The sequence below is a fragment of the Neophocaena asiaeorientalis genome, unplaced genomic scaffold (assembly GCF_003031525.2).
Source record: "Neophocaena asiaeorientalis asiaeorientalis breed wild unplaced genomic scaffold, Neophocaena_asiaeorientalis_V1.1 scaffold150, whole genome shotgun sequence".
NCBI classification, from domain to species: domain Eukaryota; kingdom Metazoa; phylum Chordata; class Mammalia; order Artiodactyla; family Phocoenidae; genus Neophocaena; species Neophocaena asiaeorientalis.
Window position 1 is genome coordinate 1361081 of NW_020176571.1, and position 26159 is coordinate 1387239.

Below are 26159 nucleotides of genomic sequence, written 5' to 3' on the forward strand. Positions count from 1 at the left end.
GGACAGCAAGGATTCTTGAGGTCGTGGAGCGCACTGACGATTCGTGTTCACAGAGACGAGGGCCTGCTCTGCCCCCAGCCCTCCCCCGGGTTGAGTCGGCCCAGAATTGGTCCCTGCTGCTCACTGGAGATAAAGTGAGCTTTGTGTTTCTATAGCCCTGTTTATTCTTGGACCATAAAAGGATCTCTAGAGGCCCACACAGGAGCTGGGCCTCGTTCTCCTTTTAGGGGTCACAAAGGAGGCAGGGAAGGAGGTTTCCTCACAGCTTCTGATGCCCAGAGGTGAACTGGAAGCTCAGACCTGGGGTAGGCGTATAACCAGGCAAGGGAGCGCCTCCCCTCCGCCCGCCCGCAGAAGGGCGCCTTCCCTTCGAGGAGGGCCCGGCCCACCTTGCCGGCTCCGCCGTTCCCTCCCGAGTCAGGAAGGGACGCCTCCCTCTGCTTCTCTGTCTCCTGTAGCGCCTGACGCCCTGACAGACCACAGAATCCCTGAAGCTCGTCATCGCGTGTGCAGCGTTTCAGGGCTCTTACGGGGAGTGTGGGGCAAGGGGAGACACACTGCCCTGTTGCCCTGCATTGGTGACGCTCACCTCGGCGGCACACACTGAAACTGGAGCAAAATCCACCGTCTCCCAGACCGCGGGCGACCTTCAAAACCCGCGGGCACGTCTTCGATCTGAATTACACGTTCAGGGTGGGTTCTCCAGCCGGGGAGAAAGGAATCCCACTGAAAATTCTTCATATATTTGTGGTAGCAAGTGGCTAATTCCTGAAATATGTATTCCTTTACTTGATTGTTATATAAATAAAATAGAAATCCCAGTTGCAGCACCTACTGTGAAAAGGTGGCCGTGCGCTGTGGCTGGAGGGGACCCCCGCCCCCTGTGCCTGGTGTGGTCAGACCCACACCGCAGACGTCACTGGGCCTTTCTAGGTCAGCACCACAGGGGTCTGTTTTGAAAACAAATTCTCCATCCTCTACTGGAATGAGCCACTTTAAAAGTGATAGGTGCAGCTTGTTCAGACCAAAGACTGAGCCCCCTTTCAAAGGGCTCGGAGATGAAGAGCTGATTTCCTCTGTGTGGGAAGCAGATGAGAGCTGCTTTGTCCAAAGACCTTTCTCTGGAGGGTCCGGGAAATGGATTGCAGGGTTATCTAAGCACCCAGGACTAGATCTCACATGTAAACTCACTTCCTTTTTCCCACCTCACCCCAAATTCTGAGACCATCCTGGACGCCTTCCTCCATGTCGCTGGCTTCCGGCAGCAGCTTGAAGCCAATTGAATTCCAAGGGGAAGGAAGCCTGAGATGGGTCCCTGAGCAGCATTATCCCGGGCACTGGATTTCAACCCTGGAGAAGTGACTGAAGTTGGTTCTGCCTGGTGCGGGGACAGAACACGGGGCCTTGGTCAGGCGGACTTGCCCTCACGTCCTGGACCAGGGACCTCGTCTGAGATGCTGTTCTTTCGTCTGCAAACGAAAGCGGTGCGCAGCTCTCAGGTCGTCGCAGGGATTAGATGGGAGCCATGTAGGGAAATGGCGCCTCGGGCTGAGAGGCACAGGCTCCATCCTGCCCGATGGGGGTCCCGCTGGGGTGAGGCCCGCAGCAGCCGGAGCGCCCTCGCCTGCCGCCCACAGGACACTGCTGCACCCTCTTCTCACTCACTCCTTTATGGATGATGGGGGGCAGTGCGCCTCACCCCTTCCCCCCAAGGGAGGTGCCCTGAGCTCCTCAAGACACACACATCAGTCCGAGTAACCCAGGGCCTTGCCCCCCGCCGGAGGAGGAGGTGCTCTTAGGCCCTACAGTCCTGGGCGGTCCCTGCAAAGACGCACGCTCTCATCTCCCCATTCAGGGGGTGAGAACCCTCGTCAGCACCCTCAGGAACCTCCCGTGCCCCGACCCTGCGGCCCCCACCCACCCTTTCCCCAGGCAGCTGGCGGAGACTCCAGCCTGGGTGCTGCATCGCTTGCATCCCAGGTGTCCCTTCTTCCTCAGACGCTGGGCACGGCCCGCGGGTCCTGGCCCAGGACAGGCAGGACTGCGGTCTCTTCTCCCAATGGGGAAGTGCACGTCGGAGGACACACGTCCTGCAGAGGAAGTTCCAGCCGCTGACCGGCCCCAGCCAGAGGACACATCAGCGGACACCGTGAAGACCGGTGCCCCTGGTGTGTGGCCCCAGGGATGGGAGCTGTCACGTCAGGTCCAGGCCTCTGAATGCCAGGCCGCACGTGTCCGGCAGGATGTCACCCAGACGCAGGCGGGAGAGGAGCGTAGGACTGACCCCACCCCGCGCCCCGGGTACAGCGTCGGACACGACGTCTCCACAGCCCAGCTGCTCACTCCCGCCAACAAAAGAGCCACCTGCCTTTCCACCTGCTGCTCCGTTCAGACCCGTGCCTCCTTCTCTCTTTTCAGAGAAATCAGGTGCTTCCAGGCTTTGGATCTTGGAGCCCTCTTTGAGGTCACACGTGTCGTCTGCAGCCGGCAGGCGGGAGCAGCTCTGCCTCGTGGAAAGTTGCCTGGCTACAGATGGGTGCATCTCCCCGGCATGTTGCTGAATGCTTGGTTTTCAGGTTTCAAATCCTCAGCACCCACCTCTCGTACAATTAGCGGGGGGAGAGGGGCGGTTACAAATACCTGGTATATTTAACTCAACCTTGAGTATCTCAATAGATTTCCACCAAACTGGGTTATGAGTAATGCCTCCTAACAGAGCCTGGAGAGAAGCACACAAATAAAACCTGTGTGTGCAGACTGTGGTCTTAAAACACCGCGGGGTGGCTGAAAGCAGAGCACTGCGGACCGTTCCCCTGGCGGCGGCTCTGAGCAGTGGCACAGCCGGCCTCCTGGGCGAGGTAACTGGGGGCACAGCGGGGAGGAAGTAGAGAATGTTCTAGATGCAAGAGAGAGGTGGGGGACCGGCAGGTGTGAGCCAGAGTCTAAAAGGCTGGGAGCACCAACCTCCTGGGTACAAGTCAAGGTGGGGCTTCCCCGAGGTCGGCAGGTGCTGGACCTCCCGGCTCAGGGTGCTGGGCCGCGGGCCTGGGCCTGGAGGAAGAGGTCCCAGCCAGCTGTGCCCACAGGCGAGTCTGGAAGACATAACCCGACACCTGGCTGGGAGGCGATGCCTGCCGCAGCCGCGTTTCTCAGCACAACACATCTACCGGCTCCACGGACCAGGATGGCACCCAGGCGGCCACGCTCCGTGTCTTCTCTGATGACGAGCTCTCGGGGTCAAGAAGATCTGGGCTCTCCTCCCAGCCCCCGTGTCCTCCCTCGACTGTAAGCTCCGGGGAAAAGCCATTCCCCCTGTGTCTGTCGCGGGAACAGGGAAGTCCTCGCTGGGGCAGAGCCCGCCAGTGTCCGCGGTGGCATTTCCTGCCGGATGGCGGCCTGGGTGTGCCACGGGCAGGAGGGTGGTGCCCTTCGCGCCGGCAGCTGGGGTGAGGCCTCACAGCCCGTCTTGGTTGCCTTTCTGGCTCTACCGTAAATCCGTGCAGAAATCTTTCTATGTCGTGCCCACTGCGCTTTCCAGGGTTGTAAGCTCCTTAAGTTTAATTCCCTGCTGTGTACGTGTCAGTCGGCCTTGTGTGCCCAGAGGCTAAGAAACTGGCACCATGGGAAACCCACGCCTGACACGCTGAGTGGACAGGCTGCACCGCCGGCAAGAGGCCCAGCCCAGAGCGGGTGTCTGCACCCTGCCGGAGCCGCATCTTTTCCAGGACCCTCTGGCAGGACCCTCACCTCCCACCCAAAGCGGAGACTCCTCTGAAGGACCAGGGCCTGGTCCAAGGCAATGGAAGCTGAGATTTAAACACAGAGAGAGGATGCGGATTGAAGAAATATTTAGGAAGCAAAGTCCGTGAGACCTGGTTATGGCTCACGTGTGGATGAGTCATGACGGAGCCGCCAGGGCTGGTTCCTGGCTCGGGCGAAGGGGACAATGAGGCTCGGTGAGCAAGTGCTGGGAGTTAGTAATAATAATAACGTACTAACAAGAGCAGGAGGCCTACTCAGCACCCCCACGCCCAGCACCGCTCTCCCCTCTCGGGGCCGCATCTCGTGCGTCCCTCCCCGAAACCTGCCAGGCTCGGCACTGACGCGCCTGAAGCTGAGTTGGTTTCTTCCCGCGGCTGCCCCGCCCTCCGTCCGCTCAGAGGCAGAGCTGTCCGTCCCCACCCGCTGAGCTGCCCACGGGGCTGGCACGCGGGGCAGTGTGGCCGCGATCGCAGGCTGGCCCGGGCTGGGGGAAGGAGAGCCCGAGCTGGTACCTGTACTTCCCAAACCCGCCCCCCGCCCCCTGGGGCGCTGATGCCAGCAGAGCAGGGTCAGTCTCAGGAGTGAGGTCCTGGGTGCCCTGGGCCCAGACTGACGCCTCCGGGGCCAGATCCTGATGCTCCGTGGACGTCCGCCTCTTGTGTCCCTGGGGGTCGGTGTGTGGCTTTCAGCAGAGCCTCTCCTAAGGGCTCCCCGTCCTCGGGCAGAGCGGCTGTGTCTCTGCGTGTTTCCCAGACGGGCCCCCTGGCGAGCCCGGCCCCACCCCGGGTCCTCCCGAGGGAGGCAGCGGCACTTGGCACTGGGCCCCGCAGATGTGTGCCTGGTGGAACAGATTGAAGCAGGGTGGCGACTTCTCCGGCTGTCGGCGGGACCTGCCCGACGTGGGCACCTGGAGCCAGAGCGGCGGGGGACGGAGCAGGGCCCAGGAGACCGGCTACACGGCCTCTCCCTGCTCTGCACGTCCGCGTCCCCAGCGAGAAGACGCGGGGTGGTGGACTTGCTAACAGAAGGTAGCACCTCACCCTGGGGAGCTCTTTGCTGCTCCAGGCCCAGAAAGCCTGAGACCCAGGCGCCACTGCGGCCGTTTTGTGCACGAGAGTTGGCCCCGTGGGACCACCCCTGACTTGGGGTGCGGGCCCTTTTCTCACAGGCCCTGGGGTACCTCCCTTCTCTCCCTCACACCCCACCCCCGGGAGCAGAGTGAACCTCTCCACTCAGCATGACATCAGCTGAAGCCCAGAGCCTTTGGGATGGCTTTTGCGTTGGACAGAGGTCCTTTCCGACCTGAGGCCAAGGGTCCTGGGCCTTCGGCCTCATCCTCGTGCCACCCAGGTGCCCGTCAGCAGGGTGACCACGTAAGCAGTCACCCAAACCAGGCTGCTCTGACCATGAGCTGTTAGTAACTGTGCCGGCCAGAGGCCCGGATGCGGGCATCCTGGGCCCATGGGAGGGGTGGTCCCCACCTGCGTCCCCGCCCGAGTCCCCGTGTACCCAAGCCACGCAGGAGGTGGCGTAGACTCGGCCCGAAGGAAGTCGGGCTGTGGGCGAGCGGCACCTCGGGGCCTGGCTCCGGGGCACGTCTGCCGTGTGGAACGTAAGCCAGGCCCTAGCCACAGCCTCCTTGTCATCGAAGGGTTTGAACTTTCAGCCCTGACAGCCAGCTTCCTTTGTCCTTTGAGGTCCTTCCTTTCTGGTTAAGATGTAAGTTCAGGGAAGGCCACCACCAAAGCCGGCCAGGGTGCTGCAGGGTGTGAAATGGCCACCGCTTCCTCTGCCTCCGCGCCCAGGACAGGGATCTTCGAAGGACACTGAGTGGCTTTGCCGTCTGTGTTGCCTCCACGGGGTCACGGGGCAAGTGGCGTGCCTTTCCTGGGCCTCCCTCAGGGAGCCAGTGTCCCGGTGGCCACGTCACTGTTGTGGGCCAGGCTGGCCACGTGGCCCCCGCCCGCTTCCCCCAAACCTCTCGGAGCTGAGCTGCAGCCCACGCTGTGGCCTCGGCCAGCGGCGCCGATGGCCCAGGAGCGTGAAGATGCAGATCCTCCTTGATTTTACTGCTGCAGACACAGGCCTGGGGCTCGTCGGTCTCCTGCACCAGGGCCCGGGCCTCAGCTCCTCTGCCGCCCCTCCCCCAGCCTCGCAGCACGCGCCCCTCCCCCGAGGGCTCAGGCATTAGTCAACCTTCAGAAGTCTGGGTTTATTTATAAAGCTGCTGTTGCCGCTTCCAGCAAAGCATTTTACAGGCATTAATTAAGGAAGGTTCCCAGCAAGCCCAGGAGGGAAGGGAGGGAAGGGGCCCGGGGTTCTCAGAGGACCAGTTTCCCTGCTGGTGCCTCTCCCTGTGTTTCCCTGTAACTTCTCAGTCTCCTCAGGACACGCACACGGGTGCACGCGCACGCATGCACACACGTGTGCGTGCACCGGCCCCCTTCACCTGCCCCCTGGCATCCTTCCTCACTGCCTACCTGCCCTGATCGCCCTGCCATGCCTCCCTGACCCGTGCTGCCCCGGGGGGTGCCCCGCAGTCACCCCACACCCCTTCCAAAATCCACCCCCGGGTGTCCCCACCCTTCAACTCAAGCCACCTCCTGCCCAGTGGGGCAGTCATCCTTGATTCCCTCCCGTTAGGTGGGAGGGTCCGGGACCCAGAGGGAGGGATTCAGACCCTGGTGGCCCGCCTGCACCGGGTTCCTTGGGCCGCAGAGCAAAGCACCACAGGCTTAAACAACAGAGATGCATTGTCCTGCGGTCTGGAGGCCAGACGTCAGACCGCGATGCCGGCAGGGCTGGTTCCTTCTGGGGGCCGCGAGGAAGAGCCCGGTCCGTGCCCCTGCTCACCCCCCGTGGTTTCTGGCCATCGGCAGGGCTCCTCGGTGCTCAGAAGCATCGCACTGGCTCTGATTCACCCTCACGCGGGATACCTGCCTCTGCCTCCAATGTCCCCTTCATAAGGACGCCTGTCATGTGGGACTAGGGCCCTCCCTGCTCCTCCGAGCTCCAAATGAGGTCACGTTCCCAGGTCCTGGGGGTTAGGGCTTCAGCATACACATCTGGGGGGACACAGTTCAACCCAAACCACTATGTTCCCGAAACACCACAAATCAGGGGGCCCTCCCAGACCAAGAGTCGTCACTGGTGGCCTGACTCACACAGAAGGGTTCCTCCTCAGACACCAAGGTGAGCTCTGCTGATTGATGGTTGGGAGTCCTTAGCTGGGACCTTTATTTTCACAATTTCTCTCTCAGTCCCTGTCTTGGGCTAATCAGTCGTACGCCTTAGTGTATATAGCCCTCCGTTATCGGTTTGAACAAGAGCGCTTCTCATTCTGGTCATCTCTTCCTGTGCCTGCCCTGACCCCGAGTCCAGTCCCTTCCTTCCCAACAACCCACAGCCCTTCTGTTGAGCCGACGTGGGCCCTGCTGTTTGCACATGTGCTTCCAAAGCATGTGTCGTTCTGTGCGCGTGAATGCGTTTCACTTGCGTGGAGCTGTCACACGTCCACATCCACCCTGCAGACCCTTCGGCGGACGGCTCAGTGAGCCTTACACACACCTGTACGTGCATGTCTGGGTGCGTGTGGTGACCCACGCCAGGCTGAGCTGTAGAACATGTCCTGCCCGGCCTCCACCAAAATCAGCCCCCGAAGAGCCCAGGCTTCTGACTCCTGTCATGGTAGATTCCTTTCCCGAATTTCACAGGCATAGGTAACGCAGCCTGCGGTCTCCGTGGCCTTCCCACCCGCCTTCTGCACGCAGCTCCGCCCTCACTTCTTGTCTGAGGCATCGGTCTCAAGAGCCTCTGACCTGCCAGACCTGTGGGTGGGCCTTCGAGGGCATGTGGCCAGGGCTGCCGTGAACATTTCTGTGCACGGCTCCTGGCGCACGTCTGGGCTTGTCCCCGTGGACGGAGGGGTCGCAGGGAAGCAGGCCCCCTGATGGGCTGCAGGTCATGCCCTGTGACCCTCCCCGCCAGGAGCACAGCCAGTTCTAACAGGTCCCCTCTGGCGGGGTGCACGGTGTCCGGTGGTCTAGTCTGTGTTTCCCAGGTGACCCCAGGTGGGGAGCACGGATGCTGCATGTGTGGTCCTGGCCGCTCACGTGTGGTCTTGGGGACGCGCCCGAGCACTTCCCAGCCCATTTTTCAGTGTGGATTTGTCTTCATCCGCTATGTGTCCCCGTGGAGTCTCTCTTACTGGAAAGGGAACCACGCCTTCTCAGTGGGCCGTTGCCTTTCAATCTTCTAATGGTGCGTTCTGACACAATTATAAATGCTCTTAATCTTCATGAAGCCTAAGTTATTAATTTTTCTCTTACAATTAGTGCTTTTTGTGTTTTAAGAAATCCGCCAAGCCCCGGGCATATATTTTTAATTTACGTCACGGCTTTCGTGTTATAAACCTCCCTTCCTCCCACTAGGGCTGTCTTCACTCCTCCTCCTATGCCATCCACACGTCGAATCTGCCGTTTCTAGTCACTCTTGACTCTCCACCATGTGACTGTCTGTCCCCGTTCCCTGCGCTCCCCACGCGGTCACCCCTGTGTCTCACTGGATGACACTGCTGGGGACAGAAGGTGCTCGGTACAGGGAACACCTCTGTCCTCACACTGGATGACTGTGCAGAACCTGGTCCCCGGCTGACCACCCGCTTCCCTCTGCTGAGTGACTTTCCCACGTCTGTGCAGGATGGCCGAGGAGGGGCTCCAGGCGCTGGGCCTGCAACACGAGACCTGGATCCGCAGGCCTGGGAGGCGGCCTAGGAACCTGCTTTTCCCGCAGGCTCCCTGGGGGATTCTGACCTGCCACCAGGGAGGAGGATTGACTGAGCGCTTACTATATGCTGGTACTGATCTAGGCGCTGGGAATAGTGAGCAAAACAAACAGTATTCCTCCCGCGAGAAGAAGATGGATAATTAGCAAGAGAGACAAGTGAACGACATACGTCCAGCAGAGACGCTGAGGAGGATGGCTCCAGCAGGTGCCGTGAGGGCTGCCCTGGGCCGGGGTCGCAGGAAGGCCTCGCTGGGAGGGAAACGATGGAGCAAACTGCCGACAGGCCTCGGGGAACGAGCCGCGTGGGCGCCGGGGAAGCGCGGGTGGGCGGAGGCCACGCCGCTCCCCACCCGCTGATGCTCTGCAGCTTCCTTGCGGACTGGCTGCGCCTGGAGCGTCGCTTGCTGTGCCCAGACCGTCCTGAAACCCTGAAGGGGACATTCACTGGCCGGAGACGGCCCGCTGCCCACCGTGCTGCTTGATCACACAACTGCCGTCCCCCCACCCCCGGTTCCAGCAGGCCTCAGGTTTGGGGGACACTTTCTGCCACCACATTCTCGGGGGAGGTGGGCCCGGCCACAGCCAGGAGGGGAGTTGTGATTGGTTCGAGCTGGTCATGGCTGCATGTCCTTCAGGGCATAGAGTACAGTCCGGCCACTGCAGAATGAAGGAGTCTGCTAGGTGATGTCTACAGTGAGGGGTCCTCACGGATGAGAGGAGCACAGGTAAAATCAGTCCCCCTTCTCCTCAAAGATCTTACCACATCTGAGTGCAATGCCTGGAACAGTGGCAGCCATCCTGTGACCATGAGGGGAGCTAGCTTGAGGACAACCCCAAATACTGAGGATTCCAGGGAAAAAATGGAGGAAATGGGATCTTTGGTGACACCCTTCAGCTGCTGTGTTAAGCAACCCTGGAACCACCTAGACTTCCCATGTGAGATTCTGAATTGTCGTTATCTAAGTCAGCTGCCTAGAGGCTTTTCTGTTACTTTCAGCCCAAAGCACCAACTGAGACCCACTCCTTTCCCACGCCCTTGGCATACTTAGGGTGCTTCTCTGACAGCTCCCTGAAGATGCAGGCCAGGAAGAGTCTACTTTCTACTCCTAGGACCTGGGGCCCACGGTGTTGGGGACTCTCAGGCTGCTGCCAGACTTGTCCTCCTTCACGGGGCACAGAGCCGGGGCAAAGGCCAGGGCACACTGCTCCAGCCCAGGGTACCCACACTCCCCTCAGGTCGGAAGGTTCTCTTGTGTCTGCCTCCTCGGCAGCCTGTGGGCTTCCCCAGGGGTAGAAACCACCGTCATCCTGGTGGCCCTGAGCCCCAGCCCGCTCAGAGCCGGTGCATGGCAGGAGCTCGAGAAACGGTAGAACAGGAAGGGAAAATGAGCAGAGAAATGGGGAGGGGGGAGCAGGGGTGGGAAAGTGAGGAGGGGGCCCGGGGACGGCTCGCAGGCAAAGCTACACGGAATGTGGCTTCCCCGGGGCACCGGCAGAGGTCCCACGAGGGGAGAGGTCAAGGCTGTGAGCCAGAAGGACAGAGACCAAGGGACCCAGAGGCCAGTGGTCACGGCCAAGTGAGCCTGCCAGCACCTGGTACCAGAGGCCCGTGGCGCCCTCTGCCTCCTGCCCCCGTGCTCTCCCCCCGCTGCTGGGAAATGAGGGCCCGGCTTAGGCTTAGGTGGCTGAGCCTCCAGCTGTGCTTCCCTAAACTGCCATGAGGCTCCCCCAGTGCCAGTAGCTGCCTGTGTCCGCTCACCTCCACCACTCATGCCGCGGCTCGGCACAGCTGCTGACGCGGGTGGAGGAGTGCACAGACGGCCCCCGGGGATGCTGCTGCCACACACGCTTCTCAGTGGCCCGCCCCTCCTTCGCGGGCGACTGGGGGGAGGACAGTGACGGGACGGGGAGGGCCGGGGGGCCACAGCACCGAGTGGTGAGTGGGCGCTGCCCAGCGCGGTCAGTGAGTGGGGACGCACTGCACGCCGTCCCAGGCTCCCAGCCCCGCGGGGCAGGCACCACTGCCTCGTCCTGTCTGGGAACTGAGAGTGAAAAAAACCGAGGGGCTCGACTCTCGTTTCCCACTTGAACTTCTGTGACTCTGTTCCCAAGGCAGAGCTAGGGGCCCCTTCCCCAGTCCTCTGAGGCGCTCAAGGGCATCGTGGACTGGAACTCCAGCCCACCCCGCCCCGAGGCAAGACCCGGGACATCCCACTGGAGGACACCGGCCAGTGAATGAGCACATCCTCCCTGCCCTTCCTGGCGCACCTGTGTTTCCTCCTCTGAAGGAGGGGCACACCAACTCCCCTGAAGGTGTCCTGGGGGTAGAGATTTGCCCATCAATCCTTGCACAGGAAGAGAACTTACTTGTGACTAATAATAGGGAACGTTTCTGAGTGCCAAGCTGTGAGCTGAGAACTTAGGCAGAATCACATCCATACTCAGGGCACGAGGTAGGCATGCTGCCCGCGACACCCAGCCCCTGCTCTTCGTTGATAACAATGCCCAGCCCCAGGCGAGACACCAGGACTCGTTAAAGGGGGTGGGGCCATCCCCCTCCCATCTCTCCAGCCTACCTTGCAGCTCCTGTTAACTGTGCATCTCACTTCTGGCCAGTGGATCAGAGCTTAATCTGCCAGCAGAGGGGGCCAGTGAGATTCTTGGGAGACTGCCTTCCTGCTAAAAAAAAAAAAAAGAACAGAAGCATCTGGCAAGGCCCTTCTTTCCCCTGCCTCGAACTCAGGCGTGATGTCTGGAAGGGCAACAGCCATCTTGTGGCAATGAGGTGACAGGCATGAGGATGAACGCAGTGTGCAAATGAGGGAAAGGTGGAGAGAGGGAACACCCAGACCTTGGCTCTGTGCTGACAAGTCCTCATTTGTTAGGTGGGCTTCCTGTTACTTGCACTGAATACACCCCTGCCGGACACAGACAGGAAATGTCATACCTGTTCCACAGACAATAAAGACGGGGTGCCCTGGACAACAGAATGAGGAAGAAATAGAGCTAGATTTCAGACCCAGAGCCCGGACACCAGAGCCTGAGCTCTTATTGCCTATAAAGTTTGCTAAACAAATGACTCATATAAATAAGATTGCAAGGAAAACATTTACCTTATTTAAAAGGGTAATTACAGGCTAATTACAAATGAGTCCTGCCTTCCTATTAAATCCAGTGCAGTGGCCCCAGCTCTCAGGGCCACTGTGTCCTTCCCCGGCCATGGTCACTTGGATGTCCCCTCACGGGCAGATCTGGGACTCACCGGGCTGAGCAAATGCAAACCCTGTTCTGATCCAGGCCATCTGCCGTGGGATGGGGCCTTAGGCAGCCTGCAAGGACGCCACACCCCAGCCCAGCCTGAGCCTGCGAGGGAGCCTCTGCCCTGAGCCCCGCCTCCAGTTACAGGCACTTTCGGAGCCCCTCCCTGAGCTGCCACTCCAAGCCCACTTGGTCAAGACTTGACCTTAGCCTGAAGGATGGAGCCTTTGGCTTCCCTCTGTGTCCCCACAGTGAAGCTGCTGTCCTGTCCTGTCCCGGCGGGTGCTGCTTGGCCTCTGGCCTGGACCATGTCACATTGCCAATGCCCCACGTCCCACCCACAGCCTGTCAGATGGGGCACACGGCCTGGCTCAGAGCAAGCCCTCACTTGTGGGTCAGGGCAGGGACTCGCTGGCTGGTAGCTTGAACTTTCCCTTGCGCGCTGTTCCTGGGGCTGAGAGAGCGTGGAAATTCACCAAGTGCTTTACCACAAGTCCCCCAGCTCCCCAAGCCCCTCGGGCCTCCTCCCCTCCCCCTCCCAAGCAAGCACACTCACTTCCTCCAACTGTCCTCTTCCAGGTACTGATAGACCCAGCAGGTCCCCAAGGGGCCTGGCCAGCCTGTAATTAGCCCGCGCCCCCTGCGCCGGGCTTCCAGGAGCCTGAGACTCTGCAGGCAGAAGTCGGGGAGCTGGTGTCCTGCGGCGAAGGCACCAGCAAATCTAGGCTGACGCTGTCACCTGTATCCCAGCCGCGTTTCCTGTGACCGGTAGGGAGGATGCCTGTGGGACTAGAGGAGGCGCTGTGAGTTAGACACGCAGCATCGTGGCCTTGCTTCTCCGCCGCTCCTCCCAGGTTAAGAGCAGGCTTGGCTGTGTGTGGTTACATGCATTGGGAATCTGAGCACTTACTCCCCCCTCAAATCTCTAGAAGCCAGACCCCGCACTTTGTAGCAGCGGATGTTTTAAAATGAGACGCAGTCTCTGGGGGACCGAGCAGTGGGTCCAGACTCTGGCTCTGCCCAGGGCAGCTGTAGATCCCTCTCCCTTTTCCCCCACTTGTTAAAAAATTGTGATTAAAAAAAAAAACCCACATAACATAAAATTTACCACCTTAATCATTTCTAAGTGTACAGCTCAATACAGTTAAGTACATTCACATCATTGTGGGACCATCTCCAGAACTCTACATCTTACAAAACTGAAGCTCTGTCCCCGTTAAACATGAACTCCTCGTCCCCTCCCCCAGCCCCCGGCCTCACCCTTCTGATTCTCTATGATTTTTTACCTCCTCCAGGGACCTCACGTAAGGGGAATCATGCAGCACTTGTCCTCATCGAGCACAGCGTCCTCAGGTCCATCCGTGGTGTAGCACGTGTCAGAATCTCCCTCCTTTTTAAGGCTGAGTCACATTCCACTGCGTGCAAAGACCACACTGTGTTTCTCCATCACCTGTCAAGGGGCACTCAGGCCCTTCCAGCTTGTGGTAACTGCGGGTCATGCTGCTCTGAGTGGGTGCAGGTATCCGTGACATCCTCTGGCTCATCGGAAGATGACGGGGAGACGGATGCCCCTGCGTGGCTGCTCGGTGGTTTCCAGGCCGGGCAAGGGCCCTGGGGGCGCTCCTCGGAGGCCCTGGAAGGGAGGGGAGGAAGAGCCCTCACCCTCACCTCCTCCCAAAGTAAAAGCTTTGGCTTTTGCTCTCAGTAAGGTGGGCAGCTGCTGGGGCTTCTGAGCAGGGTGACGTGGGCTGACTTTAAAAGGACTCTCAGGGGCTTCCCTGGTGGCGCAGTGGTTGAGAGTCCGCCTGCCGATGCAGGGGACGCGGGTTCGAGCCCTGGTCTGGGAAGATCCCACATGCCACGGAGCAACTGGGTCCGTGAGCCACAGCTACTGAGCCTGCGTGTCTGGAGCCTGTGCTCCGCAACGGGAGAGGCCACGACAGTGAGAGGCCCGCGCACCGCGATGAAGAGTGGCCCCCACTTGCCGCAACTGGAGAAAGCCCTCGCACAGAAACGAAGACCCAGCACAGCCCCAAATAAATAAATAAATAAAAGGACTCTCAGCGGCTGGGTTTAGAATGGACGGAAGAGGGGTAAGGGCAGAGTCGGGAGGCCAGCTGTCAGAGGCCCTGCAGGAAACAGGCGGGACACTCATAATGGGATAATTGGGGAAAAGTTTCTTTTCAAACGTACGAATGGAGACGGCACACAGAGTAACCCAGGGCTTAGGAGCAGCTGGGCTGTAACTTCCTTCCAAGTCATGGGAAGGAAGCAGTTACTCCTGGAGTCTAAAGGGGGTGTGATGGTCAATTCCATGTGTCAACTTGACTGGGCCACAGGCACCAAATGTTTGGTCAAACATCATGCTGGTTTTGACCATGAGGGTGTGCTCTGGGTGAGATGAAGAGTCTATAGTCTATAAATCTATAGACTTGGGACATCCCCGTTAGCCTGGTAGTTAAAACTCTGCTTTCCCACTGCAGGGGGCACAGGTTCAATCCCTAGTCAGGGAACATGCTGTGCAGTGTGGCAAAAAAAAAAAAAAGAAGAAGAAGAAAAATAAATAATAAATAAATCTATAGACTCAAGTAAAGCAGATTGCCCTCCCTGGTGTGAGTGGGCCATGTCCAGTCAGTTGAGGGTCTCAATGGAACAAAGGGTGACCCCTCCTGCAAGTAAGACAGACCCCTGCCTGACAGCCTTTCAGCTGGGACATCGCTTTTTCCTTCCTTTGGACTTGAATTGAAACATGGTGGCTCTCGGAGGTCTCCAGCTGTCAGGTCTTTGGACCCCAATGACACCACCGCTCTCCACGTCCCCGGGTACACAGCCTGAGGCTTGGTCGGCCCCACAATCGTGAGAGCGCATTCCCTGTAATAAATCTGTTTCCCTTGCTATACACATCCAACCGGTTCTGGCTCTCTGTAAAATCCTGACTAGTACAGGGAGGAAGCCATGCGGGGGCGGCCCGCAAAGAGGAGTGGTAGTGTTGGGCCGGCCTGGGGTGGGCCTACTCTCTCCAGGCTCCTGCTGGCTCCTTGCTGGACTCGGCTGAGTGGTCCATACAGGCGACCCCCGTGGGCGGGGCAGGAGCCTGGACACCAAACAGAAGGCGCGAACATGCGCAGAGGGCAGGACGCTGCCGTGAGCCAGGGAAGGAGCCGGGCTGGCCGGGGCCCCGGAGGCCTGGGCTGGGCAGTAGTGGGCGGGCTCCGGATGTAGTCACAGGGCAGAGCCGGCACGAGAAAGAGGGGTCACGGCTGGCCCCAAGGTGGGTGCGGGGCAGCCAGAGGATGGGGTTGCCAGTGACCGAAATAGCCTTCTTTGCCTCCTGCAAAGATTTCTTTGGAAGAAAGGACTCAATTGCTAAAGAAACTGTTATGAAATCCCGCTGTGATAGTTGACGTTTTGTCGACACACATCCCTGTATCGCCACCTGTCCTCCTCGCCGTCCCCTGGAGCACGGAGGGGAGGGATTCAGCGATCGGGGAGACTGAGCCTGGGTACAGGGCCTCCAGTACAGCTGCGTGTGTTCACAGTTGCTGGATGAAGGAAGGAAAATTGATGTGGAATGATGGGAACTACTGACCTTTCCTCCTCTGCTGTGGAGCTAAGCCTTGAGCCCTTATTCCTTCTATCTGTCTGTCCTTCCACTGCTCAGAGGACATGTGGGTGCTCACCAAGCATTGCAGTGCAAGGGTATGTGCAGGGAGTGTGTGTGTGCAGGAGGGGTGTGTGCAGGGGCGTGTGTGTGCAGGGGGGGTGTGTACACAGGGCGGGCAGGGCTGGGGGCACACACTTCTCTCCCGCAGTGCAGGCCCGGGAACAGCTCACTAGCCAGCGCTCTCTGGGCAAAGGTGGGAATGTGTGGCCTGTGAGCACAGGAGCTGAGCTTGGGTTACAGACTTTTTACATCTTTTGTGACCCTGTTCTTCTTCCTTCCTGTCCCCCCACCTCCCTGTTCTGCCAAACTTGTAAATCACTATTGTCCCATGGATGCGGGGTCGCAGCGGGTGAGGTTTAAGTTTGATTTTGGAGAGAGCTAATATAACCGCTGCCCAGTCTAGGAACAGCCTGACTTCCCCCAGCGTCCTCTCCCCTGTTCCTGTCTCTGCACCCCTGATCCCTCACACCCTCCCCCGCTCCCACCCCACTACCCTCGAGGTGGCGGTTTTAAGACAGGTGTGCAAATGTTTGCTGTTCCTCCCATTGAGAGTTGGGGCCCGCATCTGCTCCCTCGGAGCCCAGCCCAACCTGGCTACCAAGTGGTAGCCCGTGAAATACACGAGGCGAGGCTCCGTGACTTCCAAGGCAGACCACAAGGCAAAGGGTTCCACTGCGTTCTCTTGGGATCTAACTCTCAGAGCCCAGCCACCGTGCTGTGAGGAAACCCAAGCAGCCCCTGAAGAGGGAAAGTCAGTCTCCCAACCCTTGGCCCCTGCTGAGGTCCCAGCCAACAGACAGCACCAAGCTGCCAGTTGTGTGAGCAAACCACCCTGCAGGTGGATCCTCCAGCGCCCGTTAAGCTGCCCCAGCTGACACTGCATGGGACAGAGATGAGCCTTTCCTGCTGAGCCTTGCCCAAAATACCCATTTGGGAGCTAAATAGATAATTGCTTTTATTTTTAAGCCATTAAGTATAACTTAGTATGCAGTAATAAACAACTGATATCTCACTATTTCCTAAAAGGTATGCACAACATAGTATGCCCATGGTTTCCTACTTTTGTTCCTTCTATTTCTTATATCCTATCTGTTCCTTATAATGACCCCTTCAAGAGGCTCCTATTGGTGAACTCCTATTCATCCTTTAAAGCCCAATTCAAATGTCCCTTTCACTATGAAGCTTTCCCTAAAATTTCTCTCCCTCTTTTTTCCACCATAAGGAGAAAATGATTGTCCCTTCCACTATGGTGACAAATGCATCACTTATGCCTCACAGCACTCAGCTTGATTTAGCTGAGTGGTGGGTTTGAGACCAGCCTCCATGGATAGACTCTAAGTATGTATATCAAGCATCATGTCCAGTCTTCCTTCCAACACTGTGTCTCTCATCTCCAGTGCCTGGTGAGGGGCCGACACCACGAAGATGCCCTAGGAAAGTGGGTTAAATTTATGGGGGTTGAGATGAAAGACTGACCAAGGAAAAGCTGGGATACTCTTCCCCTCATAGCCCTTAAGATTAAAGCCACATGGAAGTTCCCTCCTCCCTGGCATAAGAGATATGCCTTCCTGGACGACAGGTGAAAGATGAGCCCCGAGGTCTGAGGGCCAGAGGGCTCTCTGAGCTTGGTAATGCCCTTAGCTCTTGCTCTGGTCCCACCCTTCATTTTATTCCTGCTAAGAACTCCCTCCTCTGAAGGATTCAGCTCTGAAGTCCTCTGCCCTCCCCACTGCACCCCACAGCTCCTGGGGTTTCAAAAGGTGCTGTAGCAAGAGGGGCCCAGTAGCTGGAGTGGGCCACAGTCGGCAACGCATACACAGCAAGATATATTTTAGAGCTATTGGAAAGGCATCTTTCTCTGCACAGCTGGTAGGGGCAACACCTCGTGCTCTACCCACCACCCAAGTTTCTTTGCAGGAACTCTGAGGGCTTCCCAGCAGGCTGGGTAGACCCAGGCCACCACCATGCCTGTAAAATGAGCCATGTGACATTGACAGAGATTTCTAGCGGGTCCCAGGCTTAGACTTTTAGAGTTGGTCATGGCCGCGGTCAGCAGGCGCTAGAATGGGAGGGGCCGTTCCGGGGGTCACAGCTCCCGTCGTGTGGGGATGGTCACCCACAGTAGAGACAGAACACAGATACACAAGTGGAGAGGAAAGTGAGCATTTATTTAAAATGGAAGAGTCCGGAGGAGGGATAAATTAGGAGTTTGAGATTAACAGATACCCACTACTAGATATAAAATAGATAAACAACAAGGACCTACTGTATAGCACAGGGAACTATATTCAATACCTTGTAATAACCTATCATGGAAAAGAATCTGAAAAATATATACGTGTATATCTATAACCGAATCACCTTGCTGTACACCAGAAACATTGTAAATCAACTATACTTCATTTTTTTAATTTAAAAAATTTAAAATTTTTAAATTAAAAAAAGAAAATGAGTCACTCCAAATCACAAATTTTAAGAAGTTGATGAATACCACAAAAATCACAAAACCTAGAAAAATTACACATTCTTTTTATTTATTAATTGACCAACACGCCTCTATGGTAATTTTTCTAATCTTGATACCATTCGTAATGAAAGATACGCAGAATCCATCTGAAACTCACGAACAACTCAAGTGCCTGTAGAGATCACTGCCCCGCCAAGCTGAGCCTGGGAACGGAGCCCCGCCCACAGCGCGGACTCCCCGCCGGGGACACACAGGCGTTTGTCATGGGGACACTTGCTTCTCCTGGCATTCCTCTGTCGGTGGCAGCCCTGCGAGCCGATTTGCTGGAACCAGCAGGTCTGTCAGGACAAGATACACCAAGAAGCCCTCTGACCCGTGGAAGGCGTGGACTGTGGCCTCACGTGGTGCTATCACCAGTTTGGACCCACAGACATAAGAATTTTGGTCAAATTCTGTCATGTGTAATTCCCGTCGGAAGAGGAGACAGCGTATGGCATGTTTACAGTTATGGACGGTCAACACCAACCGCTTCCTCGCAGGAGAGCCAGGCCCCCTGCTGGCAGCTTCCGGCTTTGGAAGAATCTTCCGTGGACTGGCTCGTGGGCTCTTCTCCGGCCCCTCCCGCGCGCTGCCAGTGGGGCACTGCGGGGCGCTCACGCGGCAGCTGGGTGTCCTGTCACGAGGCCAGCAGCCCCGCAGGCAGGCGGTGAGTGTCCCTGGAGCCGCCCTGCCCTGGATGGCTGCACACAACTGTCTAGGTGGCTACACAAGCCAAACTGTTTCCCCATTGGCTTCCTCTTAGCTGGACCCCCAAGGCTCAGGGCCCCCTCCGGCACCACCTGGCAGAGGGGCCATGGGTCGGAGGAGAAGCTGAAATGCAGACGGACGGAGACCTTGACCAGCGGGGCTTGCACTGTCTTCCTTTCACATGCATTAGGTGCTCCAGGCAGGGGAGGGGCCTGGAGCTTCCCGGAAAATGGGTCCCCAGCCTAGAACCGGGGCAGGTGAGACGTGGGGGAGGTGAGGCCACAGGCTGTGGACGTTACCTCTGACCTGGCCGAAGTCAGCGGCCTGAACACAGGAGCCAGCACAGGGCCCCCTCTGTCCCCTAGCCTCCCCGAGCCAACAGGGATGCTGACACTGACCCCCAGGATCGTTCTGAGGTTTAAGGAGAGGGTCTGCCACAGCTCCTGGTAAGTCAGAGCACTGGACACGCATCCAGGGCCAGTGTCACTGCAGAAGGGTGCTCTCCAGGGACGGGTCTGCCTCTTTAATGCAGGAGGCTGTGCTCTGATCCTCGTGGGGTGGGGGTGAGCCAGCCCTGCCTTCTGAAACCAGGGTAATCCCGCCGAAGTCACCCCCACCACCCTCCTCCTGCTGTCAGGCGGGGATTAGAGAGGAGGCCGGTGGATTAACCAGTTCATTTTGTCACACCTTCTCCCATCAGCCGCTCTTCTGGAAGCCTGCTGCTCAGGTAGGGCGGCCCCTCTGCAGGGCAGAGAAGGGACCCCCACACACACCGGGCATTGCAGCCAGGACCCGACTGGAGGCTGGGGAACCCCAGGCTTGCCCCGACCCGGAAGGCAGAAGGCTCGGGGCCGTGCCAGGGATCTGGGCAGACAGAGCTCGGGGTCTGAGGCTGCTCTGTCCTCTCCCTGGCCTGACCCCAGCAGGGGCACCTTGCCCAGACCCCCCAGGGTCCACCCAGATCCCAGCTGCACCCACGGCAAGATGCCCTCCCACCAGTGGCCAGAGGCCTGGGCCTCCCTGCAGAAGACAGTGGTCACCCTGTGCCTGCTGTGCAGCACGTCCCTGTCCCCCACGCGGGGGCAGGCCAGGATTCCTCTGGAAACGTAAGCCTCAAGAGCCCCCCCACCCGTAAACCCTTCCCTCCCTCCCCTCCCCAGCCAACCTCAATCCTCGGCCTCCTGCAGCCTCCAGGCTCTCCCAGGGCTCGGCTGCGCGCTCCCCCTGTCTTGCTGTGAAGACCTTTTCTTCGCCGGCCTCTTCTCTTCCCCAGATCTCTGCCATATGGGGCCCTCCCCTCACCCCCTGCCCAGACACCTGACAGTCCTAGGAGAACTGACCACAGGGGCCCACACTGCTCCTGGGGCGGCAGGCAGTGTCCCCAGACCCTGAGGGCAAGCGAGGCTCCTTCCAGGGCCATCACACACTGAGACAGCTGTAGTAGGAGCTGAGTTGCTGGACGTGACCATCTCAGCTCCGCGAGGATTCGTTAGGAAAGATTCTGAGAGGGTGAAGCGGTCCTAAACTGACCAATAGCTCTGCAGCCAGGAGCCAGGTGGATGTGCACGGTGGGGGCCGGGGCGTGTCTCCATTCCCTTTCTACACCTGCTTGCCTCCCTCCAGTCCCCAGTCCTACATCCTGTCACTAAGACCAGCTCCAGGGAAGCTATCGGTCATTCACACTTTGGTATAATCTAACTTAACGCGCGACTCTCTGGGGGTGTCTGGCCTCTAGTCCTTAGTTCTGGCGGTTCCGTTAAAGACAGTTCTGATCCGTGTGGGAGCAGAACATTCAGGACTGAAGGGGCTACCTGCTCATCACACCTGAGCCCAAGAGGACAGTCAGGCTATTGCCAGCCTCGTGTCTTACAGAGGGGGTCCTGCAGCCCCACGAACGCCTGGGGTTTGCGTGGAGCTGAGCTAAGTGCGGGCTTTGAGCGGCTCTGTCCCCATCGAGGGGTCCCACCTCTAGCTGTTACAGGCCTGGTGCTGCCAGGTGCTCCGCAGATGACCCTCCAGTCCACACAGTGAGGTGGGGAACAGTCTCCTGACTCTGCAGTAGAGGAAACGAGCTCAGAGAGGTCAGACGGCCACCCCACACTCACGCAGCCTGCAAATGGCAGTGCCACACTTGAACTCGAGTCGGCCTGGCTGGGACCTCACCTCCACACCCACTGCCAGCCTGAACTCTTCATGGTGGGGGGAGGTGTTGAGAATAACCTTCATCCCGGAGCACACCCCAGCTAACAGTACAGGCAAGCTCCAGGGACAGGCTGAGTGCCGGCTAGAGATGGCTGGAGCCCAGGCCTGCGTAGAGGGGACCGGCCACACGGGGCGCCCGAGCGTCCGCCGAGGGGAGGGCCCACCACCCTGCAGCCAGACCTCCCCCTGGCTCCGGATCCCTGCCCCCCAGTAAATCCTTCCCAGTCTTTCCGCCCGGAGACCGGCGCCTCCCCCACGCCTTCCCCTCCCACTCAAGGCTCGGCTTCTCCTGCCTGCCCGGCTTCTCCCGCCTCCCAGATCTGTTCCCACCAGGACCCCCAAAGATCTCCCCACCCAACCCAGTACACACTCCTGGCTTCACCTCCTGGCCTGCTCCGGACGCTCGGCTCTCCCTTCTCGAGTCTCAGCACTCTCCCGGGTCTGCCCCGGCGCCCACGTTAACCTTTGTCTTTCTCTAACGCCCCTTTCCCGCCGTCGGCCCCGGGAGCGCCGCTGCTGCCCGGGGTTTCTCCTTCACTCACAGACCTTCTCAGCCAGCACCCCCTCCTTGTGAGCCCGTCCGCCTCAGAATCCCGGCTCCCACCCACCAACAAGTGACCCTCAGCCCTGACTCCACCTGCTAGACCCGCATTCCGCTGCCGCGGGCTGCTCTTCCCGAACATCACTGGAGCTTTGAAATTCAAGTTTGTGTCTTTCCAGATACAATACGAGGGACTTACCTGGCAGTCCAGTGGTTAAGACCTTCCAGTGCCCAGGCTGGGGGAGGGGAGTCGGATGCAGGTTCGATCCTGGGTGGGGGGAGCTAAGCTCCCACCTGCCTCGCAGCCAAAAAACTGAAACATAAAACAGAAGCAATATTGTAACAAGTTCAATAAAGACTTTAAAAATGGTCCACGTCCCCCACCCCCCAAAAAAAGATGCAAAGTGTTGTGTGCTTTCTGGAGCTGGGCAGCTCACAGCTGCCCAACGGCACCCAGTAGCCCCGCTGCAGGGACCTCACCTCCTGCCTCTCCCACGCTGCACGTGTCACCTTCTGCCCTCCCCAACTTGTCCCCCGATCATCCTGATAGTCTTAATTTTATCCAATAACACCACCATCGATGCAACCACCCAAGCTGGAGACCTGGAAGTCATTTTGTTGCCGAGTCCAAGCTTCTACTGCTCACCACACGACAGGCCAATCAATCGAGAGACGAGTCGTTGGGGCAAAGAAATGGCGACTCTATTCGGAAAGCCAGCAGACCGAGAGGGTGGTGGACCAGTGTCCCAAAGACCCAGCTCACCCGGGTTAGATTTCAGGCTGCTTTTATACTAAAAGGGGAGGCGGTGTGTTTGGTTGTTGCCAACTTCTTGGTGCCAGGAATCCTTTGTTCTTACAGCTGTCCACATAGGTCGGGTCATGATGTTTATAAACCTCCAACAAGGAAATTCCCTGGTGGTCCAGTGGTTAGGACTTGGTGCTCTCACTGCTGTGGCCTGGGTTTAATCCCTGGTGGGAGAACTACAATCCCCCAAGCCGTGCCTCTCAGCCAAAAAAAGAAAAAAAGAAAAACCTCCAACAAGGCAAATGTTACTCTCTCTTCTGCAACTTGTTATCTCTATATGTATGAGAAGTGTTACGCCTTTAAAGATCAGGGTGTTGGGAATGGGCTCTCCTGTGTATTTCAGGCTCTAGGCAACCTTAAGTTGTAGCAAAAGCAATAGAATACAGAGGTTAAAATAAAAGAAATGGAGTCAGGTTTGTTCATCCCTGTTCCAGTTTTGACCCCTCCAAGCTCCTCTATCCTCTCTACCTAGAGTTCTCTGCCAAGTCTCTTTGATGGGGGAGACTCTCCCAGACTTCAACACTGAGTCAGAGCCCACCTCTGCCAGGAAGCCTTCCCTCACCACCACCACCCCTCCCCCAGCTTCGATGGTGCCCCTTCACACGTGGATGGCGCCCTCTGTACATGGAGGGACGGATCTGCTGTGGAGTCAGGTTTGTTCATCCCTGTTCCAGTTTTTGACCCCTCCAAGCTCCTCTATCCTCTCTACCTAGAGTTCTCTGCCAAGTCTCTTTGATGGGGGAGACTCTCCCAGACTTCAACACTGAGTCAGAGCCCACCTCTGCCAGGAAGCCTTCCCTCACCACCACCACCCCTCCCCCAGCTTCGATGGTGCCCCTTCACACGTGGATGGCGCCCTCTGTACATGGAGGGGTGTCGCTCTAACTAACTGTCCCACAAAGGCAAAGACTGGGCACCGCTCATGCCCGTGCACGATGCCCAGCACATAGTAGGGCCTCGATAATTGTCGGTTGAGTGACCGAACGAATGCTGACCTTGGCATGATCACGTGGGGAAACTCCTTTTGCTCCATCTGGAGAAGCTCCCTTCTCCCCGCGTGGCCGCGCCCCCAACCAAGGGCAGGATCTTGGGGCACTTGTGGGGACGGGTCTCCCCGTGAGGCTGCCTCATCCCCCCTGCCCGCCAGCCCTGGCCTCTCAGACTTGGCTCAGAGCCTCGGCCTCCCTGCCTCACGCGCCCTGCGCAGGGCAACTGCGGGACGACTGGCCGAGGAGCTGCAGCTGTGTGAGTCCTCGGGGTCCCCCACCCTGCCTGGTCAACCCCGACCTCCTCCCTTCTTCTGCAGCCCTCTGGGGGCGGGGGGCTGGGCTTGGCTCTGGGCGGTCAGCCCCTGCCCCTCAGCCAAGGGTGTTGGGATCACAGTGTAGCTGCCAAGCCTGATGGGTCCTCTGGGTCCCTGCCCTGGCCGGTGTGTTTTCCTGGGTGTACGTCAGTGTGTGTGATTGCGTGTGGGCCTGTGCGTGTGTATACGTGTGTGTGTTACGTGTGTCCCTGCATGTTTGTGCAGGTTTGTATATGTGCGTCGGCGGGCGTCTCTGCATGTAGACACTTGCCTCCTGTGTGTACGCATCTCTGCGTGTGTCTCCTTGTGTGGGCTCACGCGTGAGTGCACACACACGTACTCCCACCGTCCTGCAGAGTGAAGCTGTGGGCGGACACCTTCGGCAGGGACCTGTATGACACTGTCACCAAGTACTCGGGCTCCCTCCTGCTGCAGAAGGTCAGTGACCGCCCCCCCTCACCCTGGGGCTCCTGGGGCAGCTGGCGTTAAGCCGACCTGGTGGAGAAGCAGGATGTCTGGGCGTGAGGGCTCCTGGGGGTCATCTAACCCAACCCCCATTTCAGAGAGGGAAACTGAGGCCCAGGGAAGGGAATGATTTTCCCAAGACACAGAGCAAGTCGGGGGGTGGGGTGCGTAGTACGGTCGGGTGGCCAAGAGTGTGGTGTCAGCTCAGGGGCCCGGGAAGCCCACGCCTAGATGGGATGGGGGAAGAGATGGTGGGGTGAGGAACAAAGGGGAGAAGAAACAGGAGGCGGCGGACCGGACACAGGCCTGCTGCCTCGGGGTGGAGAGAGGTCGATGGGAAGACCCTCGGCCGGAGAGCCGCCCACCCAGTGCTCGACCTGCCGCCACGTCTCAGGGCACTGGAGAGCCACCGGGGCCCAGTGAGTCCAGTCCGGCCCTGCCTGGCCCCTGGGCAGGAGCTGAGCTGCCTGTGCGCAGGCTGACAGCCGGCTCCTCACTCAGCCCTCACAAGCTCCCATCCCGCTGGTATCCCGACTCCCCGGCCAGTGCTGAGGATGGCGCTGCCGTCCTGCTGCGAGTCGCTGAGAATCAACATTCGCCACCTAAGCCTCACTGCAGCTTCAGCACCGTTTTCTAAGTGCTGCGGAAAGGGGAGCCTCCGGCTCTTATGGCCGTGCTTGTCCCCTCCCCCAGGCTGGGGGCCCGCTGTCCTGACCGCAGGGCTGCAGCAGCAATGCCGGCTCCCCTCGCCACCCCACACATGCTCCCCCCACCCTGTGGCCGTTCCGGGTAAAAGCCTTGAACGTGACACATCTTACAGTTTGGGGAACTGAGTAACTCGTGCCCAGGTGGCACCCAGGACACACGGTGAGGGAGTGCCTCCCGGGGGCCCAGATGGCGACTCAGCGGCCCTCTTAATGCCCCCAGGCCCACTGGCCGAGAGTCAGGCAGCACCCACCCCTGCAGCGCACGGGGGGCGCAGACACCACGAGCCTCACAGCCCCTGAGAGCAGCCCCTGCGCTGTCTGTGTGACCTCGGTCAAGTTCACGACCTCTCTGGGCCTCAGCCTCCCTCTGAAGGATGTGAATCAGAGGACATCTGATAAGAGGCGTCTCTTGTCGGTTGTTGGGAGAGGTTTTACGAGGACGAGGGCCATCCTGGCCCCAGTGTGAATGCACCAGTCGGAGGGGGGCAGAGGCCGCCGGCAGCCGGGGATAGATGTCCAGGTACAAGACGACAGGCGTGTGTCTCTCCACATCCCCTGAACAGAAATACAAGGACGTGGAGCCCAGTCTGAAGATCAAGGAGGTGGATGGCTTGGAGCTGGTGAGGAAGTTCTCGGAGGACATGGAGACCATGCTCCGCAGGAAAGTGGCGGCCGTCCAGGTGCTCAGGCCTGCGGGCTGGGGGTCTGCCCACCTCGGACACGGAACCCCCTCCCTGAGCCCCCCTACACTACCTTCTCCTGACTTGTAGCCCATGAGCCACAAGACCCTTGTAAAGGACGGGGTGGGGGGCAAGCAGAGAGAGGGGAGGGCCGGGCGGGCACCCTGCCTTAGGGAACAGCCTCCAGGGTTGGAGGGTCAACCACGGTGCTAAGAAGGACCCTGCGTCAGGACCTCCGTTTCAGTGACGGGACAGAGCAGAGCAGAGCGAGGGCGTAGGCGTCACGGGCTGAGTGAACGGCGGGGAGCTGGAGGGTGGGAGCGCAGGGGGGTGAGAGCAGGTGGCGTGAACTCCCTCTCTCCTCCCCCAGCCTCTCCCCTCCTGCCACACAGACCCGCCCTTCATGGCACCCAAGTGCTACCCTGATGGGGGCCCAGGGCCCAGGTGTTTCGTCACTGCACAGCCACCTGGCTTGGCCTGGTAGAAACAGGACGTGTCACTTCCCTGGCATGAAGTGCTTCCCTGACCCCTGTGCGGACCTGGCTGGTGTAAACCAGCAGGTGCCGTGTGCCAGGAATTGGCTACCCCAGACCAGCATTATCCCCAAAGGAACTCCTTTTGGGGGTCCAGGAGAACAAGGAGGGAGGAGAGGGGTCTGGGCTGTGGACCCACAGGGGAGGCCGAGGCTGCACAGAGGATGGGCGAGGGTGGCCATGGTGGGGGGACAGGCTGCAGCCCCACCGGTGTCCACCCATCTCCCCGCCTCCCCGCAG